Below are 19,064 nucleotides of genomic sequence, written 5' to 3'. Positions count from 1 at the left end.
GGAGAATTGAATGTTGTCAAGTAAATTTTTTCTACATCTACTGAACGACCATACAATTTTTTCTTTTATTCTACATCAGACACAGACTATAAGTTCTAATTTCTGACCCAAAATTCTCATGAGAGAGCATCTGAATGGTCCAATGCCAGGAGCGAATGTGGGTCCAGCCAATTGTAACCCAGGGGAGGAGACAGGTTAGGTCCATGCAGCTCATTGCCCATTCAATAGAGACTATGTCTAAAGACCCTATGATCAAGACGGGGCGTGTGCTATAGCATATGTGGGGTGGGGGCAATCAGAAGATGACTGCTACCTCGCATATGCCTTCTTTCTTTACATCTTAATTTTACTTTATTTATTTGGTAGTTTCCCCTCCAACTAAAGGCAACTGTTGAGTTAATAAAAGATACATTCAAAATGTCATCACCATTCACTAAATATTTGTCATAAGTTACAAAAGCACACAACGAGTTTGCTATATCACAAAAAAAACCTCCAAAAATAGAATCAAGAAACCATCAGAAAGCTATCATTTTAAAAATTTCATTCTGCACATTATACTATTGAAGGAGTGTATGAATCTTCTTGCTAGATTAAGGACAACTCTTAAACTAATTTATATTTAATATACTCAGCATACTTAAGAGATTATCATAAACTGACAATATTTTATTTCTGATTATATATCTCAGCACAATGCTAAGTTTGACCTTACATGACAGTCTGACTTAAATAAATCAACATCTTTTTTTAAAAGTCCTCAATGACAAAGTAATATGCCTAAATGTACTTGTGCATGGATGATAAACACATTCTTGATGTAGTGTGCAGAAAATGAAGAGGCATGATGCAGGTTTTGGCCAGGTGGAATGACAAGGAATAATGAAAAAAAGCACAACAAAATTTGAAAGCCAATGATTTGAACTCCTGTGCAGGCTTGAAGGGTTGGAGTAACTTTCTATCAATCAAAGATTTCCAAAATAAAACCACGTATCAATTATCAATTCAAAACTCTAAGGATGTTTAACTTAATGCAGTAACTTACTGGGAACTTTGCTTTAACAATAATATTTGGGACTTCCCTGGTGGCACAGTGGTTGAGAATCTACCTGCCAATGCAGGGGACATGGGTTTGAGCCCTGGTCTGGGAAGATCTCACATACCGTGAAGCAATTAAGCCTGTGTGCCACAACTACTGAGCCCATGAGCCACAACTACTGAGGCCCATGTGCCTAGAGCCCATGCTCCACAACAAGAGAAGCCACTGCACTGAGGAGCCCACACACCATAACGAAGAGTAGCCCATGCTCGCCAAGACTAGAGACAGCCCACGTGCAGCAACAAAGACCCAACACAGCCAAAAATAAATAAATAAATATTAAGAATATAATTGGAATGTTAAAAAAACAATAATATTTGAATTGTGTATGGCTGAGTTGCTTTGCTGTGCAACTGAAACTGTCACAACATTGTTAATCGGTATACTCCAATATAAAATAAAAGGTTAAAAAGTATTTGAATTGTTATTAGCCGTGTGTTTGTTTTAGGACTTTATAATAAGACTGGCATTATGGAAAGGTGGGAGTGGGAATCTCTTTGCAATGTTTTCTGTGTGTAATTCACCTGCTTAGTGGTATACGATATGGAGGAAGGTCATGTTTTCACCAAATTGTTAGTGAACAAACCTGTAACTATTTTTATATCAAGAAAGTGGATATACAGATGGACAGCAGCCAGATCGTATATGACAACAGAACCCTGACTCATAACCTGAGTGATCAGCAGAAAAGGCAAACAGACAGGACTTGGTCAATGACTGCCAGCTCCTCTAGTTTTTGCCCCTGCTTCCAAGTCATGATCAACCAGTGAAAGTCAAATGTGCTCCTCAACTAACCCTGGTATACTATAGGGGAAGGTATGCAAAAGCTCACAGAGATTGGACTCCTAGAGCAGATTTATCACTTAAGGTCTGCTCCACCATCCTCTTAAAATATCCCCTAGGAGAATCTAGAGGACACTCTCTTTACAAAGCTTTTGAGGGATGCATTGTTGAGGAGAGTCCTAGCATCCTAGAAGAGTTCTATGGAGGTCGTTCTCCACTGGCTGGGAGTACATGCAGAATGCCATTGAACTGGACTCCCGGAATTCAACGTGGATGATGTGCACCTGGGATAGGAGAAGCCACGAAGCAGAAGCCTTTTCTTCACCAGAGAAAAGGGGAGTGTGGTTACTGTAACGGGCATCACAGTCAAGGCAGTAAGTAAAATGGTTTTACCAGCTAAAGTTTTTGCCTTTGGCTGATTGGCCCTGGTTTCCCTAGAACTAAAATAGGTGGCATTCTACAAAAATCTTATTTGATTTATATATTTAAAAGAGTTCTAAATCTGGTGAATGTTAATAGAAGTCTGACTCGAATTACCAAAATGGAGAGCTATAATCCCTCCACCAATTCCTACACTTGATCCAGTTCACAGACTCAGAACCCTGAGAGTGTACAGGAGGGCAAGACCCCTGGAGGAAGGGCCCTGCTACACTGCCAAAAACAGACCATAAATCTTCCCCCTTCTTCAAAGCACTTGTGGCCATTTTTCAGAGGGACTCTGAATTTGGGAAGGGGCAATAAACAAACTCTTCACGGATTACTGAGCACTGACTCCAAACTGACCCTAATTCCTGGAGACACCAAACACTAACCCTGGCCCAGTAGTGTGAGTAGGGGCTTTATGGAAGTTAGATGATCAATGGAGGTTTGGCTCAGGTCCATCTCAGAGTGGGTCCGGTGGGTCCATAAGCCCACCCTAGGGTTTTTGCTTTTTTAAAAAAATTCAGTTCTGGAATTCTTTGTTGGAATAAATATACTTAGCAACTGGCGGAATCCTCACATGTGTGCCTTGACCCATGGACCAGGTGAATGTTGGGAAACTTCAGCGGCCAACACTCACAGCCAGTGGGGGTGGGTGTTCTGGCCAGTAAAGGGGATCTGCAACGGACACAAGAACAGCCGCCACTGCAGATATATCTGGGAGGCTGGGTAAGGGAATGGACTCTGACATTTTAAATTTCCACTTGTATTTTCATTGCATTCCTTTTAAATTCTCTTATCATTCCTTTCCATTTTTAAATTTTATTTCCATAGGATATTTTATACCAATTGTAAACAATTCAAAGAAGAGAAATGAAATTCTACTGTTGAATTTTCCCCTAAAAAGTTAATACAGTAATGGTTTTAAAACACCTATTTAACAATTCCTATAGAAAAAATTGGGATATCAACCATTCAACCCAGAGCATTTCATTCTTCAGAAAATGTGGGAGTAACTGATAGCAGTTGGCTTTAAAATGTCCTAGATTTCTTAAAATTCTCATTTTCTCTCCATGTTTCTGTTGACACTTGTATTGTGTGATGACAGCAAAAAGGGCTTTGCAGACATAAAATAGACCCATCATGTTAGCGCTGAGGAACTTAGAAACCCCCTTATTTTAGCAATAATGTTGTAGACCCACAGAGAAGGAAGACGACCTGACTGAGTTGGCAGATACTTAGAAAAACCAGGACTCACAACCACTGTGTTCCAGTCTCCCCATTAACGTACTTTTCACATATTTACGAAGTCCTAATTCTTAGACTGAAAAGTTTTGTTTACTGGGCTTTTCTTTTCTGATCATCTGTTCAGTCCATATATATCAGGGAAGAGAGGAAAACCAAAGCAGACTCATTTTGTTGCAATAAATATTTACTATTAGCTGAGTATTAAAAAAATGATGGAATGATTTATTTACCAAAGTTCCCCTTAGAATAGATTTTTTTATTCCAGGGAAGGGGAAAGAACATTGTGGGAAATTTTAGGATAGGAATGAAAAATTCCTATCGTGCATATCAGAAGAGGAGGCAAGGTAGAGCTTGCTTGACCCACAGGTAGCTAGTAAGGCTAACTATCCTATAAACTAGTGGCCAGTCACAAGGAGGTTAAAAAAGCGAGAGAAAACATACTGAATAATAAATCTGAACATAAGTGGGTGCAGAAATGTGTTAGGCATAGGAGGCAGTAAAATGTATGAAAGTAAATAATAGTTTTATATTTACCTGTATATATGCAAAACACCTCTGGAAGGATACAGAAGGAATTGATCGTATTACATTCTCCTGAAAGGGAACCAATCGGTTGGAAAGAGGGAGGAATGAAGAGTCTCCAATATATATTCTTTGTTAATCTTCATTTTTAAACCATTTAAATGTGTTGCCTAATATAATTTTGAATTATAAAGTGAGGGTAGAGCTCCAAATTAAAAAAAAAATCATGATGACAAAAATAATACATTTAAAACCTTACATTTTTTAACCACACGCATGTGCCAGGTATTTTACATGTATCACCTGCATTTAATCTTTACCTTAATCCCATTTCTCAGATTTGGGGAAAATGAAGTTTGGTGACGTTGTCTTTGTAGGTATTCTATAGGTTTGACCCTGTGGGAAAGATGGCTAGAGCACTAAACACTTGCCTTCAATAAGAGACAAAGAATTAAATATCCAGGTAAACCTTGCTGTACCAGTTAGCATTATAATTTCCCCAACTGTTTCTTGGTAAACATTGCATGTTAGCAAAACTATGTTCTAAAGTCTGATTGAATTGACAAAAATAGAAACAATATGCAGTACCTAAGGCATCAGAAAGACTGAAGTGTGGATCCAGAATCTTACTGACTACAAGTGCAGCGTATCAGTGTCTTTTCCTGGAGCCACCGTGCTGCCCCCAGATGTGGACCTAAAATCACTCTGCACTTGGGGTCTTCCATCTCTGCCACTGAGAATGAGCATCAAAGCAGAGAAGTGGATTGTGGCATGTTGAAAGCCATGTGGAAAGCATTTTCCTCACTGACTGTTGAGGCTGAGTGTGAGTTTAAGTTCACCTTTTGAGAAATCTTTGTTATCATTTAGCAGATGGTCCAATATTACACCTTGCACACAGAGATGCTCATACAAATTCTACACATAATTCAAACATCTTATGTTTATAAGAGAAGCAGACCCAGAAACCCTGTGGGGTCACACTAGACTCGAACTAGGGTTACACGTCTAGAATCCTGCTTTATACTTGGTTGAATATCTCAAAGATATTCTTCAAAGAAAATTCAAAGATTGCAAAATAATTCCTAAAATATCAAAATGTGTAATATCTTCACACATGGAACGTATTCATGAATCTCTGAGTGCTTCACATGTTTGCGCTGGATATTAGTAAGTTTAGCTCAGTTACTTCACACGGGTTTGAAAGGCAGCGCTCTTGTACATGAATATTGCGTTTATCATGTTAACCTCCTGCCCTCAACCTATCATTTTAGAATAGGTCCCGTTACTCTATGCTAATTACTAATTATTTTAGTAAAAGATGTTTCTGGTTGGCTCTTTTTTTGCTTACGTAAATCACGTTTGGTTCAACAACAGCTGTTTATTCCACTTTAAAAGAATTTCAGAGACCGGATTCTGCAGATAATTCCTGTGTTCTAATATAAATACCTCCTTTATAGTATGAACTCAATAAATTGCATTCCATAAATTTCTTTTAGTGACTTAGTATGATTCTAAAGCAATTCAAATTCAGAATTATGCATTTTACATGCCACTAATGTTAGTACAAAAACTATAGCCTTCTAAAATTGGATTTATCTCCTATAAGTAATTTTATTTTTAAAAGAAACTATAATTTTCAAGAGCAAACTTAAATGTCCCTCATATTGAATTTCATTTGAAACACTATATTCTGTGAAATGATGTGGAATGAATCCCCTGCGTTACCAGATTTTTATTTTTATTTATTTTTATTTTTCTAACAAGAGAACAATTGAATTCTAAATTCCACTCACACACCACTCATTTCTCAAAAACTGCATACCACCTGAAAATAATCTAGCACAGGGCTACATCTCATCAAGTCCAGTTGAGATGGAAACATTTAAGTATCTCCTAGAGGGAAGGAAATGCTATCTTCAGTGTGCCTCTCTATATACTGTGTCAACTTCATAGCTAAATTATAATGAGCTCATACCAAGCCCTACTCTTGGTCACACCTCTTATCCCTTTATTAACCTTTAGGTTTTTACGATCTGTTAGGCATAGATAGGTAGACATCTGTTCCACAGACCAAAATCATACGTAGGCACCTGCCTAAGTATTTCAAAGGCTACTAGTAAAAATACCTCGAGTGTATAAACAGTGCCCAGGTTTGCTTTAAGACAAACACATTTTCTATGCACCACAATCCTCATGGTCCTGTTTTCAGCAACTCACATGGTTGACACCTGTGGCTAGTTGGTTCTGGATTTGTGTGAGGAATAACATCTCAGGTTCAAAGCATGTTGCATCACTTAACAGGAGGAGGGTGCAAATCAACCTTGGGACCATATAATAAAAATTCATTAAAAAATAGTTGTACCCAAGTGGAAATTTAATTTGAATGACATTTTCTGGGTCCAGATAATATTTCAGAAAACTCTAGGTTTTCTAAAGCAATATTAAAGCACTTAAAAAACCCTCAATTTTGTTCCATTTATTTCAAAATCTTATATAAAAGTTGATTAGTGCAAGCTGGATAGTCCATCATTTAAGTATTTTTTTCATTAAAATTTTCTAGTTTTTTCCTCAAATACGCCAACACTTTAATGTATGATAAAAAGTAAGGAATGCACTCAATAATTAATAAATCTGGGTTGAATTAAATATAGCAGAGGTAACGGAAGTTCACTTTTAACTAGAAAAAATCTGGACGTCTATCAAACGGTACAAGGAAATAAGAAATAAAGCTAAGTTAAGATGAATTTTTTACTACGGCAAGCTACTGGATTTATTTATTTATTTATTTATTTATTTATTTTATTGGCTGTGTTGGGTCTTCATTGCTGCACACAGGCTTTCTCTAGTTGCAGCGAGTGGGGGCTACTCTTCATTGTGGTGCGTGGGCTTCTCATTGTGGTGGCCTCTCTTGTTGCAGAGCACAGGCTCTAGGCATGTGGGCTTCAGTAGTTGCAGCACATGGACTCAATAGTTGTGGCTCACGGGCTCTAGAGTGCAGGCTCAATAGTTGTGGCGCACGGGCTTGGTTGCTCTGCAGCATGTGGTATCTTCCTGGGGCAGGGATCGAACCCGTGTCCCCTGCATTGGCAGGTGGATTCTTACCCACTGCGCCACCTAGGAAGTCCAAGCTACTGGATTTAGAAACAGTAACAACCAAGAATATAATATTAATCATATAACTGATGAGACCATATTATTATATAACAGAGAGAAACAGTATTAAAGATTACACCATGAAGCTGAACTGTGTTTTACTGAAAGAAAATATGGCCAAACAGCTACATGCTAAGCTTAGGATTGTGTTGTATTGGGGAACAATGTAGTCCAGATAGCCTTTGTTAACCTTTTGGCAACCTTATAAAAGATACAGAAAAAGATATTGGGGATTCAATTTGAATCAAGGCAAGAAAAATACAAATAGTTGTAGCACTGTCCATTGCTACTACCACGTTCTTTTGTTGAAATCTTAATAGGTTATTCTCAGCAGAGTGTTATTTGTAGGCCATGAAGCTTAGAAGTTGGAAAAATAAAAGTTTTCATAAAATGCCATTGATTTTAGTTACAGGAGTTTCAGGCTATCTTGAATAATAAATGACAGAAATTTGATTTGAAAATGCCATGTTAGTTATTGGTATGCAAATAGAGAGCCCTTTCCAATTCCTCTTTTTCCCCCCTATCCTGGAGGAAGGATTCCATTAGAAAAATCTGCTAAAGTAGATTCATTATTAGGGGCTGACTCCATCATTGTCTGCAGAATCTCAGCAGATTTTGAGTATGGCTGCAGTTACCAGCAAAATATTTGTTCAACGAACATGTTATAGGCAATTTTTAATATTTTTAATTTATAGTAGCTTTTATGGTCTATTTTTCCATGAATTCAAGAGAAGTCAAGAAGTTGGATACATGTGAAATCTATTGGTCAGGAGCAATTTAACATTCATCACATTGTGGGTATTTACAGTAAAAATAACACATAAGACTTGTGGCTAAAGGCAATCTATTGCCCAAAGGTACCTAAAGAATCAGATGATTTCTATTCCATTGTATGTCGTATGTCTTTGGCAGCTTACATTTTATTTCATTGTTTTTATAATGCTAGTAGTGAAAACAGTAACATGTAAATGGTTTTAAAAGAAGATGGAAGCAAAAGATATATTAGCTACTGTACATTCTCGTTGGGTACTACACCTTTCTCTAAAAAGCAAGACGTATATACCATTATAGGTGAAAAGCACGGACACAGATGTCTTCCTGATTCTTTCTTTTTGGTTTCACTGGGTGTTCTCCAGTACTGTGATTAAAATATCAGCAAGTAAGATACAATTATGCTGTCAAGGAATCAACAGCAAACATAAGATTTGCTGCTGCTTCATTACGTCTCATAATTCTTAGCAGTTAGCCCTTTAATACAGGTGTTGCAGTTATCACTGAGAGAATCTCTCAGCTTTGCTCCTCTTTCAATCAACTTTCACTGACTTGTTGATGCAAGGAGTGCATTTGCCTCCAGCAATTGGCTTAAAAGCACTTGTAATTCAGAGAGGAACACTTTATGTTGTCACTGTTAAAACGTTACAATTATAACTTTCTGCCAAATTTATAGATGGAGAGAAGAATCAATTTATGGATTCCGGATGGAAATTACTGGTGTCATGAGAGAATGGAACCAGCAATTTTGCAGTTATCAACAGTTTCAGGAAGGTTCATTTCCATTCTTGTTTACCCCTCCATTTGAAATCTGAAGGTATTATACAACTGATGACAGCGCTCACACAAGTTGGAATGTGAACAGCCTAAGTAACCCCTATTTCTTTAGATCACACGAGGCTAAGGATTCAACAGTGTCACAATCATAATGAGGAAAGTTCAAGCCCAACTGCAGAACTGTGAGAATTATAGATTCCTTCAGGTCCTACCCAACTACTGTAAGCATTTCCTGTTACGAAGGGTTCTCACAGCGCTCCCAAGAGTAACTGTCTTGGATTCTATAAAATGTACAGTCACACTTTTAAGTGTATTCCTCTTCTGCCAAGTCAATGGGAGCTGAATTTAGGAATCATTTTAGTGACATAGTATTCAGGAGCTAATATTTCTCTCTCACTTCTACACTTTACAGATGCTTTCTCTCTCCCTCCTCAGGAATGTGCTCTTCGTTCAAAGTATCTCAGTTCCACCTGTGCTGGTCCACATTACTGGCCCTTTAGATGTGCTGTTGCGGGCCTCCTGATATTTAAAAATAATTTTTATTGTGGTAAAATGTACACAAAACCTACCATTTAAATCATTTTTAAGTCTACCGTTCAATGGCATTAAATACATTCACATTGTTGTGCAATCACCACTACAACCCAGTTTTAGAATTTTTTCAACATCCCGAACTGAAACTCTGTACCCATTAAACAATAACTCCCCATTCTCTCTGCCTCCCAGCCCCTGGAAAACACCCTTCTACTTTTAGTCTCTAGGAATTTGACTACTCTAGGTATCTAATAAAAGTAGAATCATATAATACTTGTCCTATTGGGTCTGGCTATTTCACTTAGCATAATGTCTTCAAGATTCACCAGTGTTGTTATATTTATCTTTTTAACAATGAATATATTCCATTGTATGTGTATGCCCCTTTTGTTTATCTATTCATCTGTCAATGGACATTTGGGTCATTTCCACCTTTCAGCTACTGTGAGTAATTCTGTTATGAACACTGGTACACAAATATCTGTTCAAGACCCTGCTTTCTATTTTTCTGGGTATATACCCAGTAAGGGAATTGCTAGATCAAGCAGTAATTCTATGCTTAACTTTTTGAGGAACTGTCATATAGTTTTCCATAGTGGCTGTATCATGTTACAGTCCCACTATCAAAGCACAAGTGTTTCAATTTATGCATATCCTCACCAACTCGTGTTATTTTCTGGTTTTTGATAATAGCTATACTAATGGGTATGAAGTGGCATCTCATTGTGGTTTTGACTTGCATTTCCCTAGTGATTAGTGATAAGCATTTTTTCATGTGCTTATTTGGCTTTCTGATATGTTAAGGTCAAGCTACCACATCTAAATTTAGAATTGTTCTATGCTAGAGCATATAGAGAAAGCAGTAGATTTAGTCATTGGACTGAAGGCCAGCATAACAAGTTCCTGGTTCTTAAATTGAAATTCATTTCTAACAAATTAAGGGAATCTTTTCAGGTACCTAATGCCTAACTTATGCTGAAATTGGTACCTTGAAGAAGGTACAACCATAAACAAAAACTAATGTATAGGCTATGGGCTCAGTGGTCAAGTTGCAAATGGCAAGAAAAGTAGCTAACCTAGGTTGCAAAACTGAAGATCCACCATATGGCAAGGCAAAAAGTTTTCTATAATAGCTGGAAGAGAACTAGCATATTTTTAGCCCACTGAGAATAACTCGATATAAACTTTTTTCTTTGAAAAAAAGAAACTAATGCCATTAAAACACAGCCTCAAAACAAAGACCAAATCCAGGACGTAACCACTAAGACAAAGCCCCAGGGCATGGTCTACTCAAGGATGTGGCTGACACAACCTTTGTTAGACCTATGAAAGGATTAAGGTAGTACCTGGTAGATGCTTTGAGTTAGACCAAAGCAATCAGTACTGAAAAAATTAAATGCACAGTGTGCAGAAATCTTCTATGTCCAAAGCCATAGTAAATAAGTCTAGAGGAACAAGTATGGATCAGAAAGACTTATTGGTTATGAATCATAAATACAGAATACCTACAGAATTTGTGAGCTCCATTGGCAACAAAATACTTTAGAATTCAAGATATAATACTTTTAGAACTGCAAGCACAAAGTGAACTTAGAAAGCTACTCAACCACCAAGATTTTGTTCTTCAATGCCCTTCTTGGATATGACCAAGGTGAATGACAGACATCAAAGAAGGACATGCCATGTGGTAAAGCAACAATCCTGGAGAAAACTGGACTAAGGAACTACTCCCAGGAGGTAGATAAGGGCCTGATGAAGGGATATACTCTACCCACAAGTTAGGTGAACCTCGCAACATTTGGCTTTCAGAATTTCAGAACTGCTGTGGAATGATAGCTACTATATGGCTCTCATTTCCCCCTCCTTTTACATGGGAGTGTTTTTCAGTTATTTTCTTGTACCAATGGCGTGTAGAGGACAGTTTACTTGTCTTTTTAGTTCACAGGTCTCCTGATCAAGAGGATCCTCATCTGGATCTGAGCTAAATCATTAGATCCTGGACTTCAAGCCCGATGTTGTGATTGGATGAGAACTGGGAGTTCGGACAGGGAGAGCGAACTCTGCAATGGTAGATTGGATTCCGCCCCCCCTCCCCCCCCCGCCCCCCACCGCCCAACTCTCCACTCTGCTTCTGCCATAGGATCTTTCAAGTCTTTATAATAAAGGGATATATGTTCCCATACCACTAAATTTGGGTGTGGCCACATAACCAGCTTTGGGTAAAGAAATTTTACTGGAATGTGATGCAAGCAAGGATCTTTAAAGTGCCTGAATGGCATGGCTTTACCTCTTGTATTCCACTGATGTATCGTGATACAAACATGCCCTGGGGAACTGCAGGTGCAAGGAGTATTTAGAGACCTGTGGACTGAGTGAAAACCAGTGTGAAGCCTGGACTCAACCTGAGCTGATAAAGTTACCTGATGCATGGCCACCCTATTCAAACTGCAAACCTTTGAGTGGGAAAAATAAATGCTTTTCCTGCAAGCTACTGAGATTTTGCAGAAGTTTGTTTCATATCCTTATTGTGGTAATACTAGACTAATGAAGAGATAATTAAAATAAATTTCTAATATGCAAGGGATTTCTCCTTTTCAATTTCCGCTCAAAATTACTAATAATGAAGAGCCAATCACTGAAGGCAACCTAACTGTATTTGGTATCTTGGTTATATTCTTCTTAAAAAACAATTTTCCACTTCTCTACGCCTTTCAGACACCTATTTTAATATATGAAATGAACATTCTTGCAATCTACTCTCTACATATTTAGTTTTTGTAAAGTATAAACTGTATTGTATCTGTATATGTTTACTTTGCACAAATTAGAATGTATTTCTTACTATTTTTCAAAGAAAATATTATATTTTGAGATCTGAAATGTTGATACACGCAAGTCACATTCCTTGACTCTGAATTTTGCAGTAGTATTCCAGCATATGTATATAACAATCTTGATTCTCCTATTCATCTGGTCATAGCAACCCAGATGGTCCTTTCTTCCACAAACACCAGCAGGATAAGCATCCTTGTCTATGTTTCTGTATAGATGCACGAGAGTTTCTCTATGTTGTATATCTAAAGGTGAACATGCTTAGATACCCTGAATTCTGGAAAATTTTTATACTTTGAGTTTACAGTAATATGTTTGTTATTTTAACTTACATATATGTGATTACTTGTGAATTTATATCACTTTTCATTTTTTCTTTAGTATTGGATTTAATGTAATATGTTTCTACTCTTCCCAGGGCAAATTAGGGATAGATAAAAGAAAATAAAAAAGCATTTGTGTCTGAAACCCTGCTCCCCTTTGCTGTTGGCTGAAGGTCCTCCCATACCACATCCAAAGCACCTTGGGTCACCCTAAGGTGCTGAAGGTGTTGTTAAGCATGGTACTGAGATCCATTAGCCTCCCTAATCTCTCCACGGCATCTTCAAGCTTGGGATTCATGCCATTTTCTTCCAAACTCAAAGCCTCCAAAATGTTTTAACTTTTATCAGCTTGTTACATTGGTACTTTTTAATATTCCAATAGCAATTAATTTAGAAAAAGAGAACATATTTAAAATCAAGTAATATATTTCAACTCTGTTATGGACTGAATATTTGTGTCCTCCAAAATTCTTATGTGAAAGTCCTAACTCCTAATGTGATGGTATTTGGAGGTACAGCCTTTTGGAGGTAATTAGATTTAGATTAGTTCATGAGGCTAAGGCCCCCATGATGGGATTAGTGTCCTTATAAGACGGAGGAAGAGATGAGAATGTACAGCCACTATGGAGTACAGCCACTATGGAAAACAGTATAGAAGTTCCTCAGAAATTTAAAACTAGAACTACTATAAGATCCATCAATCCCACTTCTGGTTATAGATTCAAAGAAAATGAAAACAGGATATCCAAGAGATATCCACACTTCCATGTTCATTGCAGCATTATTCATAATAGCCAAAATATGGAAACAAGCAAAGCGTCTGTCAATGAATGAACAGATTAAAAAGTGATATTAATACATATAATTATATTAATATATAGTCAATAATATTATATATAATAGAATATTAATCATCCTTACAAAAGAAGGAAATCCTGCCATTTGTGACAACATAGATAGACCTAGAAGGCATTATGCTAAGTGAAATAAGTTTAGACAGAGAAAGACAAATACTCTATGATATTATTTACACGTGGAATCTAAGAAAGCCAAACTCATAGAGAGACTAGCATGGTAGTTACTAGGGCTGGGGACAGGGCAGAGGTGGGTAGGGGATACGTTGGTCAAAGAACACAGACTTCCAGTACAAGATGAATTAGTTTTAGGGGTTTAATGCATAGCATAGTAATTAAGTTAATAATGCTGTATTATATATTTGAAAGTTGCTAAGAAAGTCTTAAATGTTTTGTTTACCACAAGAGAGATGGTAATTATGTGATGTGATGTATTAGCTAAAGCTATGGTGGTGATCATTTTGCAATATGTTGTACATGTGTTAAACAATGTTATATATCAATTATATCTCAATAAATCTGGAAAAAAAGAAGAGGAAGAGAGACTAGAGCTGTTGCTCTCTTTCATGTGAGAACTTAGTGAGAAGACAGCTGCCTGCAAGTCAGGAAGAAAGCTGTCACCAGGAACCAAATTAGCAAGCACCTTGATCTTGGACTTCCCAGCCTCCAGAATGGTGAGAAATAAATTGCCGTTACATCACCCAGTCTATGGTATTTTGTTATGGTGGCTGGAGCTGACGAACACAAACCTCCTTCTGTGAGCAGGTTTTCATGCATAAAAAATTATCTAATGGAATATTTTGCTATTTTTCTTCAAATTATGTCAGTGTTTCACTGTAAGATGATTTGTAACTCTTCCTAGTACCTTTCTTGAATTATTGCTGGTATTTCTCCACAATCCCAAGCACATTACTGCAGGAGTATTCTGACTTCTTTCTGGTGTATTATAAATGAGCAGCTATATTTTTGCCTTACAGCATGGTCTTTGCCATTTTATACCATAATGAAAAAACTCTAAACTAAAAGATCTTACTTAAGTACAAATTCTAAAATTTAAGAATATTATTTGTCAGTATTATGTATCATTGCCATATAGAAATATAATTTTTCAGGCCATTCAGTCTCCTTTGATTTTCTAAATGGTTTGAAAAGTAAATTTTATAATTCAATGTGCTTAATTCAAAATTTATAGACAATTAAATTCAGTAAATAAGCATTTGATTATATTAATTCTTACCAACAAGTTCTTTCTTTCTATATATACTCACACATACAGAGAATATGAATTCAAATCAGAAAGAAAACAAAAGTAATTTCTTTAAAAGGGGAGGGAGTGTTTTCCCATCTATTTTCTATTTGAAAATTCAAACCAGTGGAAGATTCATAATTATAAACTATAAACATTGTTAGCCAGTCCAAATGACAAATGCAAGACCACACAACCAGAGAAGATAGTTCTTTCCAAGGGTTATCATAGTTGCCAACTGTTCTCTCACTGGCATGTGCACAGTGCCAACTGGTCCAGGCTCTATTGATAACCATTGACGATAACTCAGCAATAGCTGGGTAAACATAAACACTCCCAAATTGAGACTACAACATCTTTCCAATGATTTTTAAGGAAAATCTTGCAGATGGTACATTTTCAATTCCAGGACAAATAAAATAGTTCAAGAGGGGATACACATTTGTTGACATATTCCAACGAAAAAAAGTGTATGAATTTCAATGAAATAATACAGATGGCAGATTTTTTTTTCATCTCGCAATACATTTCAAAGCACTTTAAAAATTTTTTAAAGCATATGACTTAGAAATGATTATATTGAAAATAAGAAATTATAAAACTATATACATTTTTCCCTTCTGTTGATACCATTTCCTCTCTAGTCACTTAAAAGATTTCCATTTCTTTTTACGGTAACTTAGCTTGTGAGCACAAAATTTCAACAACCTTTATGGCAGTTTACTTGCCTGAGGTTCAAATACATTCCAAGGGGAGAATGATAAAATGTCAGTATTAAAAATTTTTATAGAAAGTTTTCTCATTTTGTTCATTACTGATATGTATTCTCTACTTAGTGAAATAAGACCCAAATGTAGTATCCTTCTATGGAGCAAAAGGTTAACTTACACTTAGCACTTTATTATCTATGTAGAAATTCACCTCACCTTTGCCTGATATGAAAACATTCAAGGAAGGACTCTCAAAATTATCCAAAGAAGTAACTTTTCTTTTTTTTTAATGTCAATCACCCACTCGTGTGTATGGGCACAGAATAGGACACTTAGACCCCCCCCCAACACATACACACAAAACAAATAAAAGTTAAAATGAGATTTCATGGACTTTAATTCCCACAGTATTTAGCAAGCATTGAATTTAATCAGCATTATAAAACAGTCTGTAAATGTCTAGGACACTGAGAAAGAAAGGATAAGGTTTTATTTAAGGTGGAGAGAATCAGTTTAGTGGACTACAGTTTGAGAAAAACTGGACTTCATTCAAATCAATTTTCTCCAGGCTAAAATGAAAACACCCTTTTCTCTTATGGACTATTATGCAAAATTCTTTGACTTTTATATCTATTGTGAGACTATTTTTGACCTAAGTAGATACAAAAACAATATCATTTGAATCTATTTAGTGCAACAAAAAAAAAGCCATAGAAATTCTAAAAGAAAAAAGCTATTGAGATACAAATTAGTTTCTAAGAAAACATCAAAAAAGGACAATTAACATTCTGTTGAATACCTTGTCTTTAAGTCTCTGTATAACAATAAATAAACTATTTTTTAAAAAGAATTAAAAATGAAGTCTATTAACTTTTTACTTCAAAGCCATGTATGAATAATTGAGTCAGTCTTTCTTACTAGGAAACCCAAGTTAATTCTGAAACTAGGAAGTTTAAATATTTTATGTATTTATTCCAGTAACAAAATCTGTTTATATTATAATATTGATAGATACTAGAAGGCTATTAGATAAGGGAATCTTATATCATCCTTAGGAAAAAAGGGTTTACTTAGACTTTCTACTTAGTAAATAACATTGTTTTCCTTTACATGCTTACTTTAAATTAGACTGAAAATTATAGCTATGTGAGAAATGTAATTAAAAAGAGAGCCTGACATAAATAAAATTTTCTATCTCCTTATCTTACCCACAGGTTACAGTATCATTTAATTTCGAAGATAGGGCATATACAAGTGACTTACTCAGTTGTTGAAGAATATAGATCAGTTACACTGTGATTCTGCCCCTTTTGCGGGTGGGGAAAAGGGCTTTCATAAAATACAGATTTTGCTCTCAGGGATTAATTCCATTGTCCATTGCTCTCCACGACTGCTGTTCATTTTCTAGGAGATTCTTCCTTGCTTACTGTTCTTCGTGGGAACACCTGAAGTGGGTTTGGAAAGTATTCCTTCTTGGGTACTGTACAAATTTCAAAGCAGGAATCCTGATCCCTTAAATTTGGGCACCCAGTGTTTGTTTTAAATTCCAAATAATGAAATGACTTTGAAATCCAAACTTGTGGTTTCTTTGGAATACACTTTATTCAAAAATTCCTTAGGCTTCTGGTCTATCTGTTTCTCATGAGTAACCATGACAGAAGTTCTTCCTTAGAACTAATTCTCATGAATAAGCTCTTTCTTTGCTTCCTCTCTTCCATGACTCTCTCAACTTAATGCTGTCTACTCTATAGCTATCTGGAAAAGTACGCTCCTTGGAAAGGGAACCTCCACAGTACCTTTAAATTCTGCTTGCAAACTGGCCAGTTTTTTCCTGAGCTCCTCTCTCTTGTGGGAACTTATCATACACATGCAGCAGGCAAAATTCACTCATAATATCAACATTCTGCCTCACAATTTGCCCAGGACCAGAAGTTCTTTGGGTACATTTTCTGATTTCCAGGTTCGCACAGATGATAGTTTTACCAAATATCTTGCTACGACGTAATGTGGGGTTATCGTGTTCTCAGTCCTCAATAACAGTTTCTTTCACACTCACTACCCAGTTGTGCAGTCAGCTGTTGTATATATTTGGGGGTTTTGTTGATGGCACCATTCTACTTCTGATACCATTTTGTGTTGGTCAGGTAACACAGAAATAATGTTGCACAGCAAAACCCTCCAAAATTTGATGACTTATAATAACAGGCGTTTAATTTTTGTTCATGGTTCTGCAGACCAGCTACATGCTTAGTTCCAGCTTGGGGCTGCAGGTTGGGTTCACGCCTGCTTCATATGTTTCTACATATTTTTGGACAAGCAGCTACCCAGGCCAAGCCACTTGAGCCAAACCACTTAAGCTTGCTTAAGACCTCTGTTTAAGTCATGCCCCTTAATAGCCTGTTCATCAAAGTAAGTCCCATGGGCAAAGCCCAACATCAGTGAAGTGGAAAATTATACGCCACTCACTCTGGTGCACTGCAAAGTCATCTGGCTGAATGTGGTAGGTAAAGACTGAAGAAAAGGAATTCAATCTACATCTATTTATCTGTCATCTATTACCACCTATCACGTTTTTATATTTTTTTCCTATGTAACAAGCAGTAGTAGAGCTATAACTTAATCTAAAATGAGATAAAGTAATCTATAAATTAAACACCAATCTATTGGTCTTTTTTACTAAACTTCTATCCTCCTCTTTACATGATAATATAAAGGGAAAAGACATATATCTATATATACATACATATATGTTTATATATAAATGAACACATATATTTTATATATAATATAAATATCTACTTTTTTCTATTATTTAATATATTTTATACATAACAAATATATGTCTGTTCTATATATAAATAAAATACACATTTTATTTGTAGACTTTTTAATGATGGCCATTCTGACTCGTGTGAGGTGATACCTTGTAGATTTAATTTTCATTTCGCTAATAATTAGCAATATTGAGCATCTTTTCAGTGCCTGTTGGCCATCTGTATGTCTTCTTTGGAGAAATGTCTATTTAGGTCTCCTGCCCATTTTTTGATTGGGTTGTTTGCTTTTTTGATATTAAGCTGTATGAACTGTTTGTATATTTTAGAAACTAATCCCTTGTTGGGAGCATTGTTTGCAAATATTTTCTTCCAGTCTGTAGGTTGTCTTTTCACTTTGTTTATGGTTTCCTTTGCTTTTAAGTTTAATTAGGTCCCATTTGTTTATTTTTGTTTTTATTTCCATTACTCTAGGAGACAGATCCAAAAAAATATTGCTGCAATTTATGTCAAAAAGTGTTCTGCCTAGGTTTTCCTCTAAAAGTTTTATAGTATCCAGCCTTACATTTAGGTCTTTAATCCATTTTGAGTTTATTTTTGTATATGGTGTTAGAGAATGTTCTAATTTCATTCTTTTACATGTAGCTGTCCAGTTTTCCTGGCACCACTTATTGAAGAGACTATCTTTTCTCCATTGTATATTTTTGGCTCCTTTGTTGTAGGTTAATAGACCGTAAGTGTGTGGGTTTACTTCTTGGCTCTCTATTCTGTTCCATTGATCTCTATGTCTGTTTTTGTGCCAGTACCATGCTGTTTTGATTACTATAGCTGTAGTATAGTCTGAAGTCAGAAAGCCTGATTCCTCCAGCTCCATTCTTCTTTCTCAAGATTGTTTTAACTATTCTGGGTCTTTTATGTTTCCATACTAATTTTACATTGTTTTGTTCTAATTCTGTGAAAAATGCCATTGGCATTTTGATAGAGATTGCACTGAATATGTAGATTGCCTTGGGTAGTTTGG

This window comes from Hippopotamus amphibius, chromosome 4, assembly GCF_030028045.1.
Source record: "Hippopotamus amphibius kiboko isolate mHipAmp2 chromosome 4, mHipAmp2.hap2, whole genome shotgun sequence".
NCBI classification, from domain to species: Eukaryota; Metazoa; Chordata; class Mammalia; order Artiodactyla; family Hippopotamidae; genus Hippopotamus; species Hippopotamus amphibius.
This window is presented reverse-complemented; position numbering follows the sequence as displayed.